We start from the raw sequence: 26,223 nt of genomic DNA, 5'->3' as shown, positions 1-26,223 counted from the left end.
CACCACCGACGGTTCGTGGTGCTTGATGTTTTGTGTCTTTGGCCAAAATATTCGATCTATCGTATCTTTTGACTCGTAGCTCTGATTTAGTCACCGTTTTTTTCAAGTCGTGTATTTTTCGAGATCTATCCGTTGGCAAATGTCGTAGGCGGTTTGTCCCAAATATTTTTTGAAACGAGACTTCGAAAGCCTTCAATTTTGCCTTTTTTGATTTTGATCATTTTGAATTTCATTCATATTACTCCCTCCGTCCCAAAATAATTGTCATGTATTGACTTTTTGAGTCTTTTTCTTCAACTTTGACTTTAAATATCTTTCTTTGTGTTATATAATATTGAATGAAAGTTATACCAAATAAAAACACATTCGATAATCGATCTATTCATATAAATTTTATCAAATATTCTATAGTAAAAACTAACAAATATTTAAAGTCAAAACTTAGTAAATTGACTTTGAAAAATCCAACAGGACAATTATTTTAGGACGGAGGGAGTATTATTTTGTGTATGCATAACTTAGCATGGTACATATTGTTTTAAGGGCTATTATTTCACTCACAATGTAATTATGTATAACACATATAAATTTGAATCTAATGTCACTTCATTAAACACGCTTTTTTAAATTATTAATATGCGCCGCCGGATTGAGTACCATTTGGCGGCGCATAACCTTCGGTTTCAGATTGTGCTGAAATTTTCAAGATCACCCTAAAATGACCCTAAAATCAAGACTCCTGCATAGTGTCTTGACATCTAGGTCGTCAGGATGTTGAAAAAAGACATTTTACTCATTTTTAATGTTCTCTTTGAACGTTTTCAATTTATATCTAATAATTATTTTTGAGTATACATGACTTAGCATAGTATGTATCGTTTTAAGGCCTATTATTTCACTCTCAATGTAATTATGTATAATATAATGACCCGTCCTAATCCATCTAGACGAATACATTACATTTGGTTACATCGCGAGGTACTTGACCTCTATATGATACATATTATAAACATTGCATTCGTTTCTAAAAGACAAACTTTCATTACATCGAAAGTTGACGGCATGCATACCATTTCAAAATATATCCAACTATAATTGACTTAATAATAATCTTGATGAACTCAACGACTCGAATGCAACGTCTTTTGAAATATGTCATGAATGACTCCAAGTAATATCTCTAAAATGAGCAAATGCACAGCGGAAGATTTCTTTCATACCTGAGAATAAACATGCTTACAAGTGTCAACCAAAAGGTTGGTGAGTTCATAGGTTTATCGTAATCAATCATTTCCATAATTTAAATAGACCACAAGATTTCCTTTATTCAATAATCATACACTCGCAAGTGTTTAAAAATCATTCATATGGATTGAACACCTGGTAACTGACATTAACAAAATGCATATAGAATATCCCCAAAATAGAAATCCATCTGTATTAATAACTCGAAGTACTAAACCATACCATTTTCCAGTATGGGGGAGTTAGTTCCTGTAGATCTTCGCGTCAATTAGGGTGTATGTTCCCTAATTCTTAGGTTACCAACCTAAAAGGGGTGATATTCGATTCGATAATCTAACCATAGAATGTAGTTTCGATTACTTGTGTCTATTTCGTAAAGCATTTATAAAAGCAGCGCATGTATTCTCAGTCCCAAAAATATATATTGCAAAAGCATTTAAAAAGGGAGCAAATGAAACTCACGATACTGTATTTTGTAGTAAAAATACATTTGACGACATTGAACAAGTGTAGGGTTGGCCTCGGATTCACGAACCTATATTAATTATATATATTTATATGTTGGTCAATATCTGTATAACAATTTAGGTCAATTCATAGTGTACCACAATCCTAATCCTCGAGATTATCATGCAAAAGTCAACAAAAGTCAATCTGACAAAAATGATTTCCAAAATCTATACATGATTACTATATAACTTAAATATAGTCATTTTATATATTTAAATATTTTTAACAGATTTTATTAGAGTAAATAATATAATTCATAACATTTTGTATTAACATTTATAAAATAAAAATATACTTTTATATATCTTAAGTAATAAAATTTATAAAGTTCAATTAATATAATAAAAATATAATGATAGGTATTATTAATGTAATTTATATTACATGTAGTAAAATATCTTTGTATCACATATTTATTTAATAAAATAATATCGTTATTAACAATAATAAGCAAAAGTTGTATTATTTTGTAATAATAACAATTATTATTATTATATTAATAAAAACAATAACAATATTTATATTTACTAAAGATGATATTAATTATGATAAAATGATAATTCTAAACATGATAATCTTAATAATAATGATACTTTTTAATATTAACCGTAATAATAATAATATTTTATAAAAATAATAATTCTTTTCAAAATGATAATTTTTATTAATAATAATACTAAAATGATAATGTAAGTGTTATTTTACAATAGCAATGATATTTCTATTAACAATAATAAGTTTAATAAAAATGATAGTTTTAATATTAATAATACTTTTAATAATAAAAGTAATGATAAAAATAATAAAAATGATATTTTTATCTAAATCAATATCTTACCATATTTTAATTTTATCATGATACTAATACTCAATATTCCCTAATCGATTTGTTTTATAGTTTTTAATCCTCTTTTATATCGCATTCATAATAATGATAATAATTGCAATCATAATAATTAGATAATACTATATTAGTTTTAAAGATAATGATACTAATAAGTATTATAATAATATTAATGATAATACTAGTAATTATAATAATATTGATGATAGTATTAATAATAATAATTTCTGATAATAATAACAATAATAATAATAATAATAACAAAATACGATTTTTAAATAATGATAGATATATTTATAATGATAATATTAATAATAATAAGAATAATAATAATAATAATAATAATAATTAGGTAATAATAATAATATGACAATAATAATGACGATAGTAATTATAATCATTTAACAATAATACAAAAATTCAGTTGACTATAACTTCTAATCTGTTCATCGAAACCATTCGATATCTAAATGAAAAGTTCTTAATTTTTCGCTAGCTTTCCAACGACATGCATATTATATACCCTATCTCAGTAGCATATGTATCTAATTCAGGATTCATCATAACCTATCTAACCACAATATCAAACGTACAAGCATGCATAATCCTATATACTCGAGCACTAGTCAGGGATACACTATTTATATATAAAAGTTAAGTTATGAGTTCTCACGTATCAATATTTGGATTCAATATTGTAGGAAAGTACGTATATGCAACGGAGATGATAAATACTAGATTGACCTTACGAGCATATCCTCGAAAATTACACATCACCTCCATAGCTATAACCATAATGTCATGACCCGGAAAATTTCGACTAATTTTGAACCAAACACTCGATATGATTTAATATCTTTAACACGATAAGCAAAGTCTGTTAGGTTGAGTCTCAAAAATTTTAAACTGTTTCATATATTCAATTGACCTTCGACTGTTCTCGACGATTCACGAACAACTATTTGTAAATAGATATATATATATATATATATATATATATATATATATATATATATATATATATATATATATATATATATATATATATATATATATATATATATATATATATATATATAATAATTTGAAATAATATATGAGTTTATTGTAGGAAATAAATATGTAAAAATAATATGCGATGTAATGAAAACTATTATTATAAATATATATTTATATGTGTGTATATAAATATGTATCTAAATACTACTTGTAAATATATAAAATAATATTAAATCTATTTGTTTAAAAATATATAATATATATTTATGTGATAAAACTTGTTATTTAAAACTGATTATATATAGAGAGAGAGTAAATGGAAAATGAATGATTTCGAGCTTAATTGGTAAACGTCGGTAACACTCGGTTGATGTTTTGGTAGTTGTAATATAGATATTGTACATATTCATGAAAGATTAAGATAAAAGTTGAACTGTAAATTGATTACGAAGATTTTAGGTTTGTTAAAAATATTTTTACCTTTTTAAGTTTAATTATTAGTACTCCGTACATATAAATTGGAACAGAAAATAAATAATTATCGAACCTTTTTTTATCAGGTTTCAAACAGTTAATGAGTGAAATAATTAAATATATTTAATCTAAAAATTTGGGATTTTTAGGGACACTTTTATACGTTAGTTGTTTAGCATTGGACACGATATAACCATTCGGGATAAACTGTCGGCACAATCAACCAAATAACTCGGCTGCTTACTGTATTCTTAAAGATTTCACATGTTAGATTACTATTATGTACTGTGCTTGATTGTTCTATTTTTCCACTGATACATGTCTATCTTTATATATATTATATTATATATGTATCTTTTCCTTATCTATATATATATAGATGCGTGTATACATTGCAAACCATCACCTATTTTCCCTTCATGTTTCTGTTAACTGAAACCCACAACCACCATTCTTTTGTTGTTATTTGACATCCACCACCGACCACTATAACAACCGTCCACAATCATCCACCATTGTCACCGCCACCCTACCATCATCATTAAGCCATCACCACTATCGTGTTCTTTTTTTTGTTTCAAGTTCAACCGAGATCATCACCATCTTTCGGCTTTTACTTGCTCGATCACTATAACCATTCCACCACCTTCTGCTCAAGTTTCTATTTCGGTTCAAGTCGATACCAACACCACTACAACACCATTTTCCTGCTGCCATGCGAGCCACTACTACTGCTATTTTCTAGCCGCTAAACCACCACCAAAACCATCATCCATCACCTATGCTGCTGTCCTATTTATTTAATTTTACTTTAACAATGATGAAAGTAATCTTCATATAATTATATGCTAATCCAGAAACAATAATGACACAAGTGGTTGATTGATGTCCCACTTTTCGGTTTTAATAAAAAAAGGGTTGTGACACTATAATAAACAAAGAGTATCCAAGAAAAACATATGTATCTAGTATATTGTTTTTAAAACCATTCCATTTAAAATATGTATCAAGAATTGGGTCCTCAATGGTTTTTATTTTGGCCGAGGCTAGCTTTCTCTGTTGGGCCATTGCATTTTTCTCTGTTGGGCCGTGACTCTCTTCTTTCTTGGGCCGAATTGATAATGAAAATTGTAGGATAAGAGGGTTAGTAATGTTGCAGCAAGAATTAAGGTGTGATGAAGTTTGGATTAGAATTGATGACGATAACGATTTAGTATATGATGATGATGTTAAAAACAATAGAATGATGATGTCGAGTGTCGATCATGATTATTAAGTAATGATGATGATAAAGACGATGGATGATTATAAGATGCATGATGATGTGATGATAGATAATCGATGATGAGTGAGACTTGATATTACCGTATGATGAAACAAGATTATGATTATTAATAGATGATGATTAGATTAGGAAGATGATATAGATATTGATGATGAACGAAATTCGTTATAAAATTATGGCATGATGTTTTCACGATGGCGATTAAGTTTAAGAAGAAGATGACAGAAAGAATTAAAGGTTAAAAGGAAACAACCTGTGTTTAATTTCAGAAAATCGAAACAGCTCAGATGGTTTGGGGTGTAATCAGGGAACTAGAGGTCTCGGGTTCAATTCCTACTTGGTGCAATTTCTTTAAAAAAAAAAAAAGGTTTCTAAGGTAGTTCATAATTTTAAAATCATTGTTGTTATTATTATTATTATTATTTTTGTTAAGATTAATCATTATTATTACTATCATTTTTATAATTATACTTATCATTATTATTATTATTATTACTATCATTAGTATTATTCTTAAAATTACTATTTTTGAAATTATTATTATTAACAAAAGTATTTTTATGAAAATTTTCATTTTCATTATCATTATAAGTATTATTACTTTTTTTCATTACTAAAGATTATTACTATAAATATTATTAGTATAGCTATTATTATTATTATCACTATTAATATAATTTTTAAATATTAGTATTATTAACATTTTTTTATATTATTTCAACAAAAGATAATTATGTAAAGATATAAATATTACATATATCATAAGTATATCTAAAGTTACTATAACATATATAAATATACATAACATTTGAAATAATAAATACATTACTATTTTAAATAAGTAATATATTATATAATCAATATATATAAACTGGTTTGATTACTATTACATGTTAATTAGAGGTGTTAATATATATACTTGATATAGGTTCGTGAATCCGAGGTCAACCCTGCATTGTTCAATATAGTCATATGTATTTTTACTACAAAATACATTAGGTGAGTTTCATTACTCCCTTTTATATATATTTTTGGGCTGAGAATACATGCACTGTTTTATAACTGTTTTACGAAATGGACACAAGTACTAAAAACATATTCTACGTTGAGTTGTACCACTTTGCATATTTTTCCCTAATTGCTTGGTAACTACCATTTACATGCGGTATTGTAAACGCGAATCCTGTTGATAGATCTATCGGGCCTGACAACCCCAACCGGACTGGACGACCAGTATTCAACGGTTGCACAGTACTTCGTTTCAGTGACTACACTTGGTACAGTGTAGTGAGATTTCATAATAAAGAGAATATACGATGTTGATTAAATGTTAAGTATGGTTACCAAGTGCTCAACCACTTAGAATATTTTTATTAAAACGTTTGTGTATATGAAATCTTGTGGTCTATCAAAATTACTGAATTCTATGGTATATATGATAAACCTATGAACTCACCAACCTTTTGGTTGACACTTTTAAGCATGTTTATTCTCAGGTACGAATTAAGTCTTCCGCTGTGCATTTGCTCAATTGAAAGATATTATTTGGAGTCATTCATGGCATATTTTGGTTAGTACCTCGCAATGGGACCAGATGTTGATGATTTCGTCCAGGAGGATTAGGACGGGGTTGTCACAGGTGGTATCAGAGCATTGGTCTTAGCAAACTAGGTCTTGCATTAGTATGTCTAACTGATAGTTGTTAGGATGCATTAGCGAGTCTGGACTTCGACCTTAGCTGCATATTATACGTATTGTTTATCATTCCTAGTGGAAAATTACCTGCTTATCATTCCTAAGTCTAGACACGACTTCCTGCACTTATTTGATAGATAGTGTACAGATAAATTCATATCTTAGCGTATCTACTAATTCATATCTTAGCGTACCTGTTACTGTAGACTTTATCTGACACGTTTCCTTAAATCCATTTGTAATCTACGGGATCTTCTGTACTATGTATAGGTATTCTATATAATTAGAATATCATCCGATATCCGAAAATCATTTCACATCGAAAAATCCTTTATTCAATCGTACGCAATGGAACTCACAACTAGTTCAAGTCCCTCGGATTCCGATATGGAGTCCCACTCCAGCCCAGAAGCACCGTCACCAGAATAAATCAATCAATCAGCCATCCCCAATTCATCAGATGGATTCGAATTAAACTTAATCAATGGAGATGAGAAGAAGGTAATCCTTTCCATCAACCTTATTCACCCTCGGCGAAGAACCTGAAGCACTTACCGACGAACCTATCCGAAACACCATTTTTCACCCTCATTTCCAGAATGGCTCGCAACGATTAAATAATCTCTACAATTCTAAACCTTATTCATCCGCTCATTCCGACCGACAATCATCCCGGAATAATAGAAGAAGTCAATGAACTTCGCGCTCGAGTAGTGGCTTTGGATAATATGGTACAAAACTTAACAGCTCCAGCAACATCACCGACACCAACAGTACCACCAACATCAGCACCAATACCATCAACAACACAAGCCTCAACACCACATATCTCAACATCACAAACTATATCTCGAACATCAACATCATACGCACCATATATACCAAGGATTACCAACAACAAGTTAACGATGAAGTATTGATCCATAACTTCATTGATATTATGCGAAGAATATGTGGTTCCTAATAGTTTTAGAGATTTCTTGTTCTAGCTCAAACCGAAAATCATATGAGATTAATATCATATTAACTCATTAAATCCATGATTACATCTGAAGAAAATATATATGCATATATATGTTTTCATAAAGATTGTAATTAAAAATTCTTTTGTACAAACTGTTAATGGTGAAAATATTTTAACGGGTAGGTAATACCCGAAAAATATTTTGATTTCACATTAAAAAGTTACACTGTACATTCTTCGAATCTGATTCAACAGTCATTTACTATCTTACTTACATTCCCAGTTATACAAATCCGTTCACCACAGAATAACCATTTTCATTCAATTTCATATTTGGATTTTGACCTATCAGAATCCAACAAGTGGCATAATGAGGAAAATATTGGACAAAATAAAATTTGTTAGAAACAAACAAATTAACTATGAGAAGAATGTTGTTAAGAATCCACGCTAACTTTTCCTAGCTAACTGGTTACATTTTATTTACTGCAATTTAATTATCGCAATTTATATTCTCGTAATTTTATTTATCGTCATTTAATTTCTGTTATTTATTTTACGCACTTTAAATATTGGGACACGTATACAAAGTTTTGACATATCATATCGACGCATGTATATATATTATTTGGAATAACCATAGACACTCTATACGCTGTAATGCTCAAGTTCGCTATACAGGGTTGAGGTAGATTCGACAATAATATATATACTTTGAGTTGTGATCGAGTCTGAGACATGTACACGAATTCTGTAATTGTATATATGTATAATAATATTCTTGGTACATCCTAATACAATAAGTATACAATACGTCTTGATAAATCCTAAGACAATACGTACACAATACGTCTTAGTTAATTCTAAGACAATACGTATACAATACGTCTCTGGGTTGATGCAAAGACAATACGTATACAATACGTCGTGGGGTAATTCTAAGATTATATATATATAAACCGATTATTGGACTATCAACATTGGACAATTAAAAAAAATGAATTAAAATATTGATTATAACATATGAAACTAAACAATTCTTCAAGTTTGCCACTTGATTTCATCTTAAACAATCTTTTGTATCTTGACGATTACCATCTCCGTTCAAACTCTTAGATATTCTTGAAAACCCTCAGTTTGCTAACCGATGATCCAGATCCGTTAACTTTGAAAATGCTGACGAAGCAGCATGTTGTAGATTGCCTTAACGGCCAAAAGTTGATAATAAAGAATGGAACGCTCGATAGAAAATTTGGTATTGAAAAACGGATGGAGCTAACCACGAAGGAGACCAAGGACAAATACAAGGACCAAACCCTATATTCAAAGAATCCAGGTAATTCGGGATCCGGTGAAATCTTTAGAGAATATCTTACTCCGAAGTCATGTTAAAATCTTGCGAAAAATTTTTCATCATCATCTTTTGAACTTAGAAATTCCAAAATATCATCATAAATATCTTCGATACTTCTGAAGATATTTTCATAAATATTCTCGTCCGAAATTATGTACCTCTTTGTGCTATCTGTATTCCATTATATTGGAAACTTCTATAAAATCTAAGTATAAATACGAATGAATTCTGGAGAAGTGTTAAGAATTTGAGCATGAGTTAGTATAATATAATGACACTTGGCCAACGTGGTTATATTACAGTAAGTCATGCTAAATTTCTAATGTAACATAATGATGATTCACAGACCTTATCCTCATCATGTGACATGTTACACGCCTCTTTCATTCTACTCAATTTCTAAGCATATCACGGAAATATTTCTTTGAAATTTCTGTTCTTCCGTAATTCTAACAGTTTGCAAATAAATCGTGGTATTTCATTTTCTTTCTAATTAGAAGATTTTCTTTAAATTCCATGAATTCTGGAAATTCACCATGACTACGTCAAAAGTTATATCTCTATCTCGATCTTTTGTGATAGCTCCACTCATACGCTTCAAGTAATCGAATTATTTTATCCATATTACTCAATGATGATAAAACTCTATTTATCAATTCATATTCGTCATAAAAACATTTTTATTGTTAGCCATGACGACCTCACTCAAATTTCGGGACGAAATTTCTTTAACGGGTAGGTACTGTCATGACCCGGAAAATTTTGACTAATTTTGAACCAAACTCTCGATATGATTTAACATATTTAACACGATAAGCAAAGTCTGTTAGGTTGAGTCTCAAAAATTTTGAACTGTTTCATATATTCAATTGACCTTCGACTGTTCCCGACGATTCACGAACAACTATTTGTAAATAGATATATATATATATATATATATATATATATATATATATATATATATATATATATATATATATATATATATATATATATAATTTGAAATAGTATATGAGTTTATTGTAGGAAATAAATATGTAAAAATAATATGCGATGTAATGAAAACTATTATTATAAATATATATTATATGTGTGTATATAAATATGTATCTAAATACTACTTGTAAATATATAAAATAATATTAAATCTATTTGTTTAAAAATATATAATATATATTTATGTGATAAAACTTGTTATTTAAAACTGATTATATATATAGAGAGAGAGAGAGAGTAAATGGAAAATGAATGATTTCGAGCTTAATTGGTAAACGTCAGTAACACTCGGTTGATGTTTTGGTAGTTGTAATATAGATATTGTACATATTCATGAAAGATTAAGATAAAAGTTGAACTGTAAATTGATTACGAACATTTTAGATTTGTTAAAAATATTTTTACCTTTTTATGTTTAATTATTAGTACTCCGTACATATAAATTGGAACAGAAAATAAATAATTATCGAATCTTTTTGATCAGGTTTCAAACAGTTAATGAGTGAAATAATTAAATATATTTAATCTAAAAATTTGGGATTTTTAGGGACACTTTTATACGTTAGTTGTTTAGCATTGGACACGATATAACCATTCGGGATAAACTGTCGGCATAATCAACCAAATAACTCGGCTGCTTACTGTATTCTTAAAGATTTCACATGTTAGATTACTATTATGTACTGTGCTTGATTGTTCTATTTTTCCACTGATACATGTCTATCTTTATATATATTATATTATATATGTATCTTTTCCTTATCTATATATATATAGATGCGTGTATACATTGCAAACCATCACCTATTTTCCCTTCATGTTTCTGTTAACCGAAACCCACAACCACCATTCTTTTGTTGTTATTTGACATCCACCACCGGCCACTATAAAAACCGTCCACAATCATCCACCATTGTCACCGCCACCCTACCATCATCATTAAGCCATCACCACTATCGTGTTCTTTTTTTTGTTTCAAGTTCAACCGAGATCATCACCACCTTTCGACTTTTACTTGCTCGATCACTATAACCATTCCACCACCTTCTGCTCAAGTTTCTGTTTCGGTTCAAGTCGATACCAACACCACTACAACACCATTTTCCTGCTGCCATGCGAGCCACTACTGCTGTTTTCTAGCCGCTAAACCACCACCAAAACCATCATCCATCACCGTATGCTGCTGTCCTATTCCTTTAATTTTACTTTAACAATGATGAAAGTGATCTTTATATAATTATATGCTAATCCAGAAACAATAATGACACAAGTGGTTGATTGATGTCCCACTTTTCGGTTTTAATAAAAAAAGGGGTGTGACACTATAATAAACAAAGAGTATCCAAGAAAAACATATGTATCTAGTATATTGTTTTTAAAACCATTCCATTTAAAATATGTATCAAGAATTGGGTCCTCGATGGTTTTTATTTGGGCCGAGGCTAGCTTTCTCTGTTGGGCCATTGCATTTTTCTCTGTTGGGCCGTGACTCTCTTCTTTCTTGGGCCGAATTGATAATGAAAATTGTAGGATAAGAGGGTTAGTAATGTTGTAGCAAGAATTAAGGTGTGATGAAGTTTGGATTAGAATTGATGACGATAACGATTTAGTATATGATAATGATGTTAAAAACGATAGAATGATGATGTCGAGTCTCGATCATGATTATTAAGTAATGATGATGATAAAGACGATGGATGATAATAAGATGCATGATGATGTGATGATAGATAATCGATGATGAGTGAGACTTGATATTACCGTATGATGAAACAAGATTATGATTATTAATAGATGATGATTAGATTAGGAAGAGGATATAGATATTGATGATGAACGAAATTCGTTATAAAATTATGGCATGATGTTTTCACGATGGCGATTAAGTTTAAGAAGAAGATGACAGAAAGAATTAAAGGTTAAAAGGAAACAACCTGTGTTTAATTTCAGAAAATCGAAACATCTCAGATTGTTAGGGGTGTAATCGGGGAACTAGAGGTCTCGGGTTCAATTCCTACTTGGTGCAATTTCTTTAAAAAAAAAAAGGTTTCTAAGGTAGTTCATAATTTTAAAATCATTGTTATTATTATTATTATTATTATTTTTGTTAAGATTAATCATTATTATTACTATCATTTTTATAATTATACTTATCATTATTATTATTATTACTATCATTAGTATTATTCTTAAAATTACTATTTTTGAAATTATTATTATTAACAAAAGTATTTTTATGAAAATTTTCATTTTCATTATCATTATAAGTATTATTTTTTTTCCATTACTAAAGATTATTACTATAAATATTATTAGTATAGCTATTATTATTATTATCACTATTAATATAATTTTTAAATATTATTATTATTATTATTAGTATTATTAACATTTTTTTATATTATTTCAACAAAAGATAATTATGTAAAGATATAAATATTACATATATCATAAGTATATCTAAAGTTACTATAACATATATAAATATACATAACATTTGAAATAATAAATACATTACTATTTTAAATAAGTAATATATTATATAATCAATATATATAAACTGGTTTGATTACTATTACATGTTAATTAGAGGTGTTAATATATATACTTGATATAGGTTCGTGAATCCAAGGTCAACCCTGCATTGTTCAATATAGTCATATGTATTTTTACTACAAAATACATTAGGTGAGTTTCATTACTCCCTTTTTATATATATTTTTGGGCTGAGAATACATGCATTGTTTTATAACTGTTTTACGAAATGGACACAAGTACTAAAAACATATTCTACATTGAGTTGTACCACTTTGCATATTTTTCCATAATAGCTTGGTAAATACCATTTACATGCGGTATTGTAAACGCGAATCCTGTTGATAGATCTATCGGGCCTGACAACCCCAACCGGACTGGACGATCAGTATTCAACGGTTGCACAGTACTTTGTTTCAGTGACTACACTTGGTACAGTGTAGTGAGATTTTATAATAAAGGGAATATGCGACGTTGATTAAATGTTAAGTATGGTTACCAAGTGCTCAACCACTTAGAATATTTTTATTAAAACGTTTGTGTATATGAAATCTTGTGGTCTATCAAAATTACTGAATTCTATGATATATATGATAAACCTATGAACTCACCAACATTTTGGTTGACACTTTTAAGTATGTTTATTCTCAGGTACGAATTAAGTCTTTCGCTGCGCATTTGCTCAATTGAAAGATATTATTTGGAGTCATTCATGGCATATTTAGGTCAGTACCTCGCAATGGGACCAGATGTTGATGATTTCGTCCTGGAGGATTAGGACGGGGTCGTCACACATAATTTCCTTAGCTCTATCCCATTTGAAAACTTATTTTGAAATCGCCTGAACATAACTTCGTCGTAGTATTTTATGTATACTAATAATATATTGAAATAATACTGAGTAAATATATATATATGTAAATTGATTGAGAGAATTTAGAGAAATATATTTCAAGTTTCTATGAAATAATGAAACCTATTGAATTCTATTTATAATAGATTTTTGAATTATTAAAGTGAATTATTAAAGTATGAATTATTAAAGTGAATTATTAAATTATGAATTATTAAAGTAAATTATTAAAGTATGAATTATTAAATTAAATTATTAAAGTTAAAGTAAAGTAAAAGTAAAGTAAAGGTAAAGTTAAAGTATAGTAAAAGTATAAAACTATGTACGTATAATACGCGTATAAATATATATAATCTTAATTTAAATCGTTATATATATTTAATAAAATAAAATATAAATATCGTTATCTGTATCATACTGGTTAAGTAATGGGTTGTCAAAAGTGATTCTAGATATTTATAAAAGTTATATACGTTTTAATAATAAAGTTCTTTTTAAACTGAAAACGTTTTTGTATGTTTGAAACTAAATCAAATAAATATGATAACTTTGTTTTCCAAAACTAAATATATTTAAGAATCATTTTGTTAAAAATTTAAAATAATGAAAATCGTTATATCATAAAACGTTTTAGAAAAGTAGAGTTATATATATATACATCATAGGTTTCAAGTTTTTAAATTACAGTTTGTGGGTGAAGCGTGGGATAAAGTCCAAAAGTTAAATAATCGTATGAAATCATTTTAAGGTAAAACGTCGATATCTATTGTCTAAGTTATCTATATTCTATAATCTTACTTTCATCTAAAATAATATTAAAGTTAAATAGTTGACGCATATAAATAGAACATCGAACAGGAACTACACTAACCCTTGTCTAGTTCCCGTTAATTGACACTTTTGTTTTTACTTGTAAATCACTTTACCAATTATTCCGAATACCTTGAAAAAGGAAAGGTTTCCTAAATCAAAGTGGACCTCTTAACCGAGACTCGTAATCATACAATATATCTGATAAATCAATCATTTGATATTATCTTCTAATTCCATCGATAAACATATTGAAACAATACGTTCATGTAAAGTATTATACGTTTAATACTTTGTTAATATTCTCAAATTGTAATATATATACATATACATACATAATCATATACGTTCATTTAATGGTTCATGAATCGTTGGAATGAATGTATGAACATAGTTTAAAATCCATGAGATTTAACTTACCAAACTTTGCTTATTATGTCAGAAACATATAAAGATCAAGTTTAAATTTGTTCAGAAATTTCCGGGTTGTCACAGTACCTACCCGTTAAAGAAATTTCATCCCAAAATTTGATTGGGATGGTCATGGCTGACAATAAGTATGTTTTCATGACGCATACAAGTTGATAAATAGAATTTTATTATCACTGAGTAATGTGGATCAAATAATTCGATTACTCGAAGCGTATGAGTGAAGCTATCGTAAAAGAGTGAAGTGAGAAATTGGAGATTTGCCTTATCTTTTAACGTCATCACGGTTGATCTCTGGATTAAAGAAAATCTTTGTAATCTATATAAGATTTGATTCTTCGGCGATTAAGGAAATTATGATCCTCTTCGATTTAATGTGATAATCCATCTTGATTTCTCTGTCGGATATTTCACTATAAATCCACCTCCTTTGTTTCCTTACAACTCACACCTTCTATTCATTCTCCTTTAATTTATACTTTGAATCATTCGTCAATATGCTCAATCCTGTTCTAGTTCTCGATATACTTCTAACTTTCATATCTGTCATTCTTCTTTTTCATCTACCACCGGAAGAATCGATTTACTTCTATTATATTCTTAGTTTTATAGTGTTTTTAGTTCTCCTGTGTCTTTATATTGCTATATGCATTGATATATATAGTTTGTAATTCCTGGGTTTTTGTTGGGCTTTATATCTTCCCTTATATTTCAAAATCCTTGCTTCCGTCTTCTATAATCATTGTCATTCACAGTTAATGATCTTTTCTGTTTGCTGCGATTTATACCCCCTTTCTATTTCGGAGCTTCATGCATTTGTTTTCTTTTCGCAAGTAAAGGTCCAGAATTAGTAGGTATGGAGTTTCGAATTATGATAATATACAAAGTAGAAAGGAAAGGTAGTAGCATGATTTGATTTGTCAAATTACCAGAATATCCGAAAAAGACTGAATCATCAAGAAAATATTTTCTTGATGTTTAGAGTTTAAGTAGAATACAAGAGTCGTGTAACATGGCACATGATGACGTTATGATTTGTGAATCATCACGTTCCATTTAAAAACTCAGCATAACTTACTGTAATATAATCACGTTGATCAAGTGTCATTATATTATACTAAATCATGCTTCAGTTCCCAACACTACTTCAAAATTATTCATATTTTAAACTTCGAAGGTTTCAAAATTTAGAAACTAAAATAGTTTCCTTTATAATGTAACACAGATAGCGCGAAGAGATAAATGATTTCGGATAACAATAGTTATGAAGATATCTTCAGAAATATCAAATATATTTATAATGAAAGATATGATGATATCTTAGAATTTCTAACATCGATGGATGATGATGAAGATTTGTCCGTAAAGGTTTAGAGTCAGGAGCAACGTATTCGATAATAATTTCAGCAGACACTGGATCATTTGGATTCTTTGAAGGCAGGTTTAGTCTTTGTGATTTGTCCACAACCTCCTTCATGGATCGCTCAATCCATTTTCCAGTTCCAAACCTTCTCTTTTTCTGAGCTTTACCAACACACTATTCTTTATCATCAAACTCTTGACTGTTAAGATCGTTTACAGTTTATGCTGCTTCATCAGCATTTTTTCAAAATTTCGAGAACTAGTCCGCAGTTTATGGTGATTTTCAGGAATTTCGAGGGATTCGAACATAGATTGCAATCGTTAATATTCATATGATGTTCTAACACAGTTTTAAAGTCATAGTATAGCTTTGATAGATGTAGGAATTTAAGAGTGATGTCTTCTGTTAAATATTGACTTGGATTTTGATTTGTCAAAATCAGAATATCTATTCTAATTTGGATGCGAATGGTTGTTTTGATTTCTATGAAAGAATGTATATCATTGTGAAAGTAATGAGTATAGTTGATGATTCATTGAATCAGATTCGAAGAATGTAACATATTAATTATGAATTTATATATATCTCTCGGGTATTACCTACCCGTTTAAAAAAAAATTCACAATTAATATTTTGTACCAAAGAAATTTTATTACAGTCTTTATGAAAATATATATGTATATATTATCTTCAGATGTAATATAGATTTAATGAGTTAATATTAAATTAAACTCATTTGATTTACGGTTGAAACTACAATTGAATAATCCCTAAAGACTTTAGAAATTACATAACTTTTACGGAGTATTTATTCAATGAAATTGAAATTATGAATTAATACTTCGTTATTTATTGATGCATGATGTTGGTGTTTGTGGAATTCTTGTGAACTTCGCAAACGAATAATGTTATCTGAGTACATTGATGATGAAAGTGTAAAATCAAACATATATTTGAGTAATACACTTGATTTATTATGAAATAGAATTCATTGAATTGAAACAGAGATTGTAGTTAACGATGATTAAATCGCTAACGAAGGATGTACATCATAGCATATTGGTAATATGAATTAACCGAGTAGTTAAGATTCACACATAATAGCTTAGTACAGAAAGGTTTATTATGGTTTAAATATATATATATATATATATATATATATATATATATATATATATATATATATACATATATATATATATATATATATATATATATATATATATATATATATATATATATATATACATATAAATTTTTCAGTGGAAATGAGTAATTACTTCATAACTCGTTGATACAATATACTCGTTGTTGATTCATAATGCTGTCCACAGTGATTTTTGAACTGATGGAATTTGTGATGTTATAGGTGCTGCTGATTCTGACGATGCTGACGGCGCTGACTATGCTGGTGATGCTAACGGTACTATTGATGATGTTGGTAAAACAAGTCTAGCTTCTAAATCGTGCACCATTCCGGTCAGAGTTTCATTTCATCATTTCGCTCGCTCATCTGGTTTACAATTAGAGCTAGAATAAATAATCTCTAAAACTTTTAGAAACTACATATTCTCTGCAGAATATTCCCTCGATGAAGTTATGAATCAATACTTCATCGTTTGTTGTTGTTGGTATTCCTTGATATTTACGGTGCGTATGATGTTGATGCTCGAAGTACAGATTGTGATGTTGAGGTGTGGGATGCAGATGTTGTTGTTGATGGTAGTAATGGTACTGTTTGTGTTGTTGATGGTGGTACTGTTGATGCCGGTGATGCTGCTGGTGCTTGTAACCTTTGCACCATATTCTTCAAGGCCAATACTCGAGCGCGAAGTTCGTTGACTTCTTCTATTACACCGGGGTGATTGTCGGTTCGGACGAGCGAATAAATAAAATCTAGAATTTGGTATAGTATATAATCGTGACGAGATACTCTGGAAATGAGAGAGAAAATGGTGTTTCGGACAGGTTCGCCGAGGTTCTTCGCCAAGAGGGCAATGTGGTGGATGGAAGGGATCACCTTCTTCTTGTCTCTAATGACCAAGTAGACTCCGAACCCATCCCCAATTCATCTAGAATAGATGATGGCTGATTGGTTGATCCATTTCGGTCACACTGCTTTCGGAGCTTGAGTGGGATTCCATTTCAGAATTCGAGGGACTTGAACTAATGATGAATTCCATTTCGTACGATTGAATAAAGGATTTTTTTTTGATATGAAATGATTTTCGGCTATCGGATGGTATTCTATTTAAATAGAATATCTATATATATATATAGAACAAAAGATTTCGTAGATTACGGAGGAATTTACGAAATATTTCAGGCAAAGTTTACAGTAACAGATATGCCAAGATATGAATTAACAGATACGCTAAGATATGAATTTTGTCTATACACTATTTATGCAATCAATGCAGTAAGATGTGTCTAGACTGAGAGTGATAAGCATGCAATTTCCGACAAGAAATGATAAGCAAAACTTTTTGACATGCAACTAAAGTCGAAGTCCAGACTCACTAATGCATCATAACAACTATCAGTTAGACACACTAATGCAAGACCTGGTTCGCTAAGACCACCGCTTTGATACCACATATAACGACCCGTCCTAATCCATCTGGACGAATACATTACATTTGGTTACATCGCGAGGTACTTGACCTCTATATGATACATATTACAAACATTGCATTGGTTTCTAAAAGACAAACTTTCATTACATCGAAAGTTGACGGCATGCATACCATTTCATAATATATCCAACTATAATTGACTTAATAATAATCTTGATGAACTCAACGACTCGAATGCAACGTCTTTTGAAATATGTCATGAATGACTCCAAGTAATATCTCTAAAATGAGCAAATGCACAGCGGAAGATTTCTTTCATACATGAGAATAAACATGCTTACAAGTGTCAACCAAAAGGTTGGTGAGTTCATAGGTTTATCGTAATCAATCATTTCCATAATTTAAATAGACCACAAGATTTCCTTTATTCAATAATCATACACTCGCAAGTGTTTAAAAATCATTCATATGGATTAAACACCTGGTAACCGACATTAACAAAATGCATATAGAATATCCCCAAAACAGAAATCCATCTGTATTAATAACTCAAAGTACTAAAGCATACCATTTTCCAGTATGGGGGGAGTTAGTGCCCGTAGATCTACCTTTACGATTCGCGTCAATTAGGGTGTCTGTTCCCTAATTCTTAGGTTACCAAGCTAAAAGGGGTGATATTCGATTTGATAATCCAACCATAGAATGTAGTTTCGATTACTTGTGTCTAATTCGTAAAGTATTTATAAAAGCAGCGCATGTATTCTCAGTCCCAAAAATAAATATTGTAAAAGCATTTAAAAAGGAAGCAAATGAAACTCACGATACTGTATTGTGTAGTAAAAATACATATGACGACATTGAACAAGTGCAGGGTTGGCCTCGGATTCACGAACCTATATTAATTTTATATATTTATATGTTGGTCAATATCTGTATAAAAATTTAGGTCAAGTCATAGTGTACCACAATCCTAATGCTCGAGATTATCATGCAAAAGTCAACAAAAGTCAATCTGACAAAAATGATTTCCAAAATCTATACATGATTACTATATAACTTAAATATAGTCGTTTTATATATTTAAATATTTTAAATAGATTTTATTAGAGTAAATAATATAATTCATAACATTTTGTATTAAAATTTATATAATAAAAATATACTTTTATATATCTTAAGAAATAAAATTTATAAATTTCACATATTTATTTAATAAAATAATATCGTTAATAACAATAATAAGTAAAAGTTGTATTATTTTGTAATAATAACAATTATTATTATTATATTAATAAAAATAATAACAATATTTATATTTACTAAAGATGATATTAATTATGATAAAATGATAATTCTAAACATGATAATCTTAATAATAACGATACTTTTTAACATTAACCGTAATAATAATAATATTTTATAAAAATAATAATTCTTTTCAAAATGATAATTTTTATTAATAATAATACTAAAATGATAATAAAAGTGTTATTTTACAATAGCAATGATATTTCTATTAACAATAATAAGTTTAATAAAAATGATAGTTTTAATATTAATAATACTTTTAATAATAAAAGTAATGATAAAAATAATGAAAATGATATTTTTATCTAAATCAATATCTTACCATATTTTAATTTCATCATGATACTCATACTCATTATTTCCTAATTGATTTGTTTAATAGTTTTTAATCATCTTTTATATCACATTCATAATAATGATAATAATTGCAATCATAATAATTAGATAATACTATATTAGTTTTAAAGATAATGATACTAATAAGTATTATAATAATATTAATGATAATACTAGTAATTATAATAATAATGATGATAATATTAATAATAATAATAATTTCTGATAATAATAACAATAATAATAATAATAATAATAATAATAATAATAATAATAATAATAATAATAATAATAATAATAATAATAATAATAATAATAATAATAATAATAATAATAATAATAACAAAATACGATTTTTAAATAATGATAGATATATTTATAATGATAATATTAATAATAATAAGAATAATAATAATTATTATTAGGTAATAATAATAATAACGACGATAATAACGACGATAGTAATAATATTTATTTAATAATAATACAAAAATTCAGTTGACTATAACTTCTAATCTGTTCATCAAAACCATTCGATATCTAAATGAAAAGTTCTTAATTTTTCGCTAGCTTTCCAACGACATGCATATCATATACCCTATCTTAGTAGCATATGTATCTAATTCAGGATTCATCATAACCTATCTAACGACAATATCAAACGTACAAGCATGCATAATCCTATATACTCGAGCACTAGTCAGGGATAAACTATTTATATATAAAAGTTAAGTTATGAGTGCTCACGTATCAATATTGGGATTCAATATTGTAGGAAAGTACGTAGATGCAACGGAGATGATAAATACTATATTGACCTTACGAGCATACCCTCGAACATTACCCATCACCTCCATAGCTATAACCATAATTTTCTTAGCTCTATCTTTTTTGAAAACTTATTTTGAAATCGCATGAACATAACTCCGTCTTATTATTTATGTATACTAATAATATCTTGAAATAATACTGAGTAAATATATATATGTAAATTGATTGAGAGAGTTTAGAGAAATATATTTCAAGTTTCTATGAAATAATGAAACCTATTGAATTCTATTTATAATAGATTTTTGAATTATTAAAGTGAATTATTAAAGTATGAATTATTAGAGTAAATTATTAAAGTATGAATTATTAAAGTGAATTATTAAAGTATGAATTATTAAAGTGAATTATTAAAGTATGAATTATTAAAGTGAATTATTAAAGTTAAAGTAAAGTAAAAGTAAAGTAAAGGTAAAGTTAAAATATAGTAAAAGTATAAAACTATGTACGTATAATACGCGTATAAATATATATAATATTAATTTAAATCGTTATATATATTTAATAAAATAAAATATAAATATCGTTATCTTTATCATACTGGTTAAGTAATGAGTTGTCAAAAGTGACTCTAGATATTTATAAAAGTTATATACGTTTTAATAATAAAGTTCTTTTTAAACTGAAAACGTCTTTGTACGTTTGAAACTAAATCAAATAAATATGATAACTTTGTTTTCCAAAACTAAATATATTTAAGAATCATTGTGTTAGAAAGTTAAAATAATGAAAATCGTTATATCATAAAACGTTTTAGAAAAGTAGAGTTATATATATTCATAATAGGTTTCAAGTTTTTAAATTACAGTTTCTGGGTGAAGCGTGGGATAAAGTCCAAAAGTTAAATAATCGTATGAAATCATTTTAAGGTAAAACGTCGATATCAATTGTCTAAGTTATCTATATTCCATAATCTTACTTTCATCTTAAATAATATTAAAGTTAAATAGTTGACGCATATAAATAGAACATCGAACAGGAACTACACTAACCCTTGTCTAGTTCCCGTTAATTAACACTTTTGTTCTTACTTGTAAATCACTTTACCAATTATTCCGAATGCCTTGAAAAAGGAAAGGTTTCCTAAATCAAAGTGGACCTCTCAACCGAGACTCGTAATCATACAATATATCTGATAAATCAATCATTTGATATTATCTTCTAATTCCACCGATAAACATATTGAAACAATACGTTCATGTAATGTATTATACGTTTAATACTTTGTTAATATTCTCAAGTTGTAATATATATATACATATACATACATAATCATATACGTTCATTTAATGGTTCGTGAATCGTTGGAATGAATGTATGAACATAGTTTAAAATCCATGAGATTTAACTTACCAAACTTTGCTTATCATGTCGGAAACATATAAAGATCAAGTTTAAATTTGTTCAGAAATTTTCGGGTTGTCACATATAACGGGTATAAATTTGAATCTAATGTCACTTCATTAAACACGTTTTTTTAAATCATTAATATGCGCCGCAAGATGGAGTACCATTTGGCGGCGCAAAAACTTCGGTTTTAGATTGTGCTGAAATTCTCAAGATCACCCTAAAACGGTCGAACGAGCAAGACTCTTTGAACGTGCTTTCCATTCGAGGTCCTCTAGATTCCGAAAAAGACATCTTTCCTCGAAAAATCGCACCAAACACCACCGACGGTTCATGGTGTTTGGTGTTTTGTGATTTGGCCAAAATGTTCGATCGATCGTATCTTTTGACTCGTAGCTCCGATTTAGTCATCGTTTTTTTCAAATAGTTTTAGTCACCGTTTTTGACCGTTTTGAATTTCATTCATATTATTACTTTTGTGTATGCATGACTTTGCATGGTACATATTGTTTTAAGGCCTATTATTTCACTCGCAATGTAATTATATATAACGCATATAAATTTTAATCTAATGTGACTTCATTAAACACGCTTTTTTAAATCATTAATATGCGTCACCAGATGGAGTACCATTTGGTGGGGCATAACCTTCGATTTCAGATTGTGCTGAAATTCTCGAGATCACCTTAAGATGACCCTAACATCAAGACTCCTAGATAGTGTCTTGATATTCGAGGTTGTCAGGGCAGAAAAAAGACATTTTACTCATTTTTAATGTTCTCTTTGAACGTTTTCAATTTATATCTTATTATTAGTTTTGTGTATGCATGACTTAGCATGGTAAATATCGTTTTTAGGCCTATTATTTCAATCGTAATGTAATTATGTATAACGGGTATAAATTTGAATCTGATGTCACTTCATTAAACACGTTTTTATAAATCATTAATATGCGCCGTCAGATAGAGTACCATTTGGCGGCGCATTACCTTCGCTTTGAGATTGTGCTGAAATTCTCAAGAGCACCCTAAAACGGCTGAACGAGCAAGACTTCCTGGACGTGCTTGCTATTCGAAGTGGTCTAGATTTTTAAAAAGAGATCTTTCCTCCCAAAATTGGACCATACACCAAACTCACCGACGGATCATGGAGCTTGGTGTTTTATGTCTTTGGCCAAAATGTTCGATCTATCGTATCTTTTGATACGCAGCTCCGATTTAGTCACCATTTTTTTCAAATCGTGTATTTTTTTAGGATCTATCCTTTGGAAAACCACCGTAGGCTGTTTGTTCCAAATATTTTACGAAACGAGACCTCGAAAGCCTTCAATTTTGCCTTTTTCGATTTTGACCATTTTGAATTTCGTTCTTATTATTCCTTTTGTGTATGCATGGCTTTGCATGGTACATATTATTTTAATGCCTATTATTTCACTCGCAATGTAATTATGTATAACGCATATAAATTTGAATCTTATGTCACTTCATTAAACACGCTTTTTTAAATAATTAATATGCGCCGCCAGATGGAGTACCATTAGCCCGCACATAACCTTCAGTTTCAGATTGTGCTGAAATTCCTGAGATCACCCTAAAACGACCCTAACATCAAGACTCCTGGATAGTGTCTTGACGTCGAGGTCGTCAGGATGCCGAAAAAGACATTTTACTCATTTTTAATGTTCTCTGTAAACGTTTTCAATTTATATCTTATAATTATTTTTGTGTATGCATCACTTAGCATGGTATGTATCGTTTTATGGCCTATTATTTCACTAGCAATATAATTATGTATTAAAGGTATAAATTTGAATCTAATGTCACTTCATTAAACACGTTTTTTTAAAATCATTAGTATAGGCCGCCAGATGGAGTACCATTTGGCGGCGCATAACCTTCGGTTTCAGATTGTGCTGAAATTCTTAATATCACCCTAAAACGGCCGAACTAGCAAGACTCTCGAAGCGTGATTGCCATTTGAGGTCGTCTAGATTTCGAAAAAGACATCTTTCCTCCCAAAATTGCACCACGCACCAAACACCACCGACGGTTCGTGGTGCTCGGTGTTTTGTGCTTTGGCCAAAATGTTCGATCTATCGTATCTTTTGACTGGTAGCTCCGATTTAGTCACCGTTTTTTTCAAATCGTGTATTTTTTCGGGATCTATCCATTGGCAAACTTCCGTAAGCGGTTTGACGCAAATATTTTTCGAAACGAGACCTCGAAAGCCTTTAATTTTGCCTTTTTTGATTTTGACCGTTTTGAATTTCATTCATATTATTCCTTTTGTGTATGCATGACTTAGCATGGTACATATTATTTTAAGGCCTATTATTTCACTCGTAATGTAATTATGTATAACGCATATAAATTTGAATCTAATGTCACTTCATTAAACGCGCTTTTTTAAATCATTAATATGCGTCGCCAGATGGAGTACCATTTGGCGGGGCATAACCTTCGATTTCAGATTGTGCTGAAATTCTCGAAATCACCTTAAGACGACGCTAACATCAATACTCCTGGATAGTGTCTTGACATTCGAGGTTGTCAGGATGCCGAAAAAAGACATTTTACTCATTTTTAATGTTCTCTTTAAACATTTTCAATTTATATCTTATTATTAGTTTTGTATATGCATGACTTAGCATGGTATATATCGTTTTAAGGCCTATTATTTCAATCGCAATGTAATTATGTATAACGGGTATAAATTTGAATCTGATGTCACTTCATTAAACACGTTTTTTTAAATCATTAATATGCACCGTCAGATGGAGTACCATTTGGCGGCGCATAACCTTCGGTTTGAGATTGTGTACTGAAATTCTCAAGATCACCCTAAAACGGCTGAACGAGCAATACTCTCTGGACGTGCTTGCTATTCGAAGTGGTCTAGATTCTGAAAAAGACATCTTTCCTCCTAAAATCGAACCATGCACCAAACACCACCGATGGTTTGTGGTGCTTGGTGTTTTGTGTCTTTGGACATAATGTTCGATCTATCTTATCTTTTGACACGTAGCTCTGACTTAGTCACCATTTTTTTCAAGTCGTGTATTTTTTCGGGATCTATCCGTTGGCAAACTACCGTTGGCGGTTTGTTCCAAATATTTTTCGAAACGAGACCTCGAAAGCCTTCAATTTTGCCTTTATCGATTTTGACCGTTTTGAATTTCATTCATATTATTCCTTTTGTGTATTCATGTCTTAGCATGGTACATATTGTTTTAAGGCCTAATATTTCACTCGCAATGTCATTATGTATAACGCATATAAATTTTAATCTAATGTCACTTCATTAAACACGCTTTTTTAAATAATTAATATGCGCCGCCAGATGGAGTACCATTTGGCGACACATAACCTTCGGTTTCAGATTGTGCTGAAATTCTCGAGATCACTCTAAAACGATCCTAACATCAAGACTCCTGGATAGTGTCTTGACATCGAGGTCATCAGGATGCCGAAAA

The sequence above is a fragment of the Rutidosis leptorrhynchoides genome, chromosome 9 (assembly GCF_046630445.1).
Source record: "Rutidosis leptorrhynchoides isolate AG116_Rl617_1_P2 chromosome 9, CSIRO_AGI_Rlap_v1, whole genome shotgun sequence".
NCBI lineage: Eukaryota > Viridiplantae > Streptophyta > Magnoliopsida > Asterales > Asteraceae > Rutidosis > Rutidosis leptorrhynchoides.
Note: the sequence above shows the minus strand (reverse complement) of the source record.